Source organism: Callorhinus ursinus, unplaced genomic scaffold (assembly GCF_003265705.2).
Source record: "Callorhinus ursinus isolate GAN/ISIS: 27379988/994484 unplaced genomic scaffold, GSC_fseal_2.0 scaffold40, whole genome shotgun sequence".
In the NCBI taxonomy this organism is placed as follows: domain Eukaryota; kingdom Metazoa; phylum Chordata; class Mammalia; order Carnivora; family Otariidae; genus Callorhinus; species Callorhinus ursinus.
This window is the reverse complement of record NW_027397102.1, coordinates 11,425,527-11,428,371: the sequence shown is the minus strand read 5'-3', so window position 1 is coordinate 11,428,371 and position 2,845 is coordinate 11,425,527. Positions and strand designations below refer to the sequence as shown.

The following is a 2,845-nucleotide window of genomic DNA, read 5'->3' as shown; positions in this document are numbered from 1 at the left end:
GACTCCCTCTTTAAGGATACATGCAATTGCATTTACCACCCACCAGGATAATTTCATCATCTCAAAATCATAAACTGAACCAAGTCTGCAAAGTGCATTTTTCTAAGTAAGGTAACATTTACAAGTTCCAGGGATTAAGACCTGGTAATTTTGGGTGTCCATTATTCAGTCTACTACATCATCCATTTCTAGATTGGAGAGAGAGATTGAGAGAGAGAGAGAGAGAGAGAGAGAGAGAGAGAGACAGGAGGTTGAAAGCTCAGAACATCTACTAATCTGTAGGTGCTTTGGGAGGGTGAGCCCCCAGCATGTGTAGACCTCCCCTTTGCAGATTCTGTTAATGTGTCCTGGGATACAAAATAGTAGGTATTATAAATGTTATGGAATGAATTGTGGTCTACCCAAATTCATATGCTGAAGCTCTAACTCCTAATGTAACTGTATGTGGAGATGGGGTTTTTAATGAGGTAATTATGGTAAACTAGGTCATAAGGTGGGACCATAATAATACAAGAAGACTACTGTCCTTATAAGAGAAGGAAGAGATACCAGGAGCATGTGAACACAGAGAGAAGGCCAGCTGAGGACACAAAAAGAAGGTAGCCATCTGCAAGCCAAGGAGAGAGACCAACCCTGCTGATACCTTGATCTTGGACTTTCAGCCTCCAGAACAATGAGAAAATAAGTTTCTGTTGTTTAAGCTATCCACGCTGTGGTATTTTGTTATGGCAGCAAGAGCAGGAGGCATGTCTAAAAATCAGTTCCAAGTTGCTCATTTTGCACCAGTGTAAAATCTCTCTTTTGTTCCAAATTGCTAATAAAGGATGTCTTTGCTATACATCGCTCATATGATAACTTTGGGAGAAAGTCAAAAGAAATAATCAGAGTTCCATGAGTGGCTGGGTGTCAGAGAAAAAAGAGAAAAACTGTTAGAGAGATTAGTGAAAGCAGGAACTCAGAAACAGTTGTGATTATGAGACCATAATTCCCAGCGGATTCATGGAAATTACAGGAGGAGCACTGGACTTCTTCAAAATGAGTGCTAGAGGACTTGTGCCAAAATTAAGGAAATCTCAAAGCACAGGGTAATATCAGCTGACATCTGGATAGCATATGTAAATTGCCCAGTATAGTGTCTAATTTTTTTTAAGATTTTATTTATTTTTTGACAGAGAGAGACACAGTGAGAGAGGGAACACAAGCAAGGGGAGTGGGAAAGGGAGAAGCAGGCTCCCTGCTGAGCAAGGAGCCTGATGCGGGGCTCAATCCCAGGACCCTGGGATCATGACCTGAGCCGAAGGCAGACGCTTAACGACTGAGCCACCCAGGCCCCCCTATAGTGTCTAATGTTTAATAATCATCCAGAAAATGATGGTTCATTTTCCCCTTCCTCTTATCAGTACTAAAAAGGATAGGTGGGTGTGTCTAAGACTTGAAATAAAACAAAGTTTTCAATAAGTTATGAGTGGATTGTCCGGCGCCTGGGTGGGGTTCTGTCTGTGGAGTCGTGAAATCAGTGGCTCGCGAGAATGGTGAATGAATGAGAGAAGGATCAGGGAGAGAACCGAGGAGACTTTACCTCAGTCCCCGCAGGGAAACCATGCCGAAACCCCGGAAGAGGCTCGCCGGGGCTGCTGAGCCTGCTGGGCCAGACAATAAGCGGCCAGCCAGAAAATGTACCAAGACTAAGAACACAGTAGGGGCATCAGCTACAATGGATAACTCCAGCCCTGAGGAGACTTCAGCCTCTAAAAACTGTGGGAAGAATCTAAGCAGTTACTGGCTGAGTAAGTCTGAGCCAGAAAGCTGGCTAGATAAAGGTGTAGATGTGAAGTTCAACATTGAGGATCTTAAAGCACAGCCCAAGCAGACAGCATGCTGGGATGGTGTTCGCAACTACCAGGCACGGAACTTCCTTTGAGCCATGCAGCTGGAGCAAGAAGCATTCTTCTACCATAGCAACTGCAAAGAGCCAGGCATCGCAGGACTTGTGAAGATTGTGAAGGAGACTTACCCAGACCACAAACAGTTTGAGTAAAACAATCCCCATTATGGCCCATCCAGCAAAGAAGACAACCCCAAACGGTCCATGGTAGATGTACAGTTTGTTTGGATGATGAAGCATTACATTACCCTGGCTGAGCTCAAAACCCATTACCAAACTCACAAAACCACTGGAGGCCCCTTAAAAAATATGCCTGTCTTCACTCACCAGAGACTCTCAATTCAGCCCCTGACTCCAGAAGAGTTTGATTTTATTTTGGGCCTGGAAGAAAAGGAGCCAAGTTAACTGGGACACTGTTGCTGGAATGGGCAAGCCATTATTCCAAAGAAGTCAAGCTTTTATAAGACAAAAGTTGTGTGGCAGCTTACATGTTATGTTCACCTGGGGTTGTGTACATAGGTGGTTTTCATGTACCTTTTCCAATAAAACATTAATATCAAAAAAAGTTATGAGTGGATTAATATCAAACCTAATCCTTTGTAGAGTCACTAATACTCTAGTGTTCAGAAAGCAAAATAAATACTATTTGTAAAAATAGTAAGATACAGAGACCCCAAAAAGGCAGTGTGAACATTTTGTAGATTTTAGGGAAACTAGCAGAAGAAAAATAATAGTCTCATTTTTGGCATGGTAATTAGAAACCCCAAATTTAAAATCATCCAAAAACCATAAAATTAAGGTCTGCCACCGAAAAATTTTCCAGACTTTTTCTGTTTTCAATAGCACAGTTCCATACCACTGGGAAGAAGTAGGAATGTGCTTTTTTCTAATTTGGCAGAGCATGAAACATCTCTAAAAATAATATGAATTAATCATATGCATTTAGATTCTTTGAAGTTT

The 2,845-nt window shown here is 42.0% G+C and overlaps 1 pseudogene; it reads left to right on the top strand.

The window, feature by feature from the left end:
* Positions 1–1,481: 1,481 nt before the first annotated feature.
* Positions 1,482–2,346, top strand: LOC112840194 (thymocyte nuclear protein 1 pseudogene; annotated as a pseudogene).
* Positions 2,347–2,845: the final 499 nt, after the last annotated feature.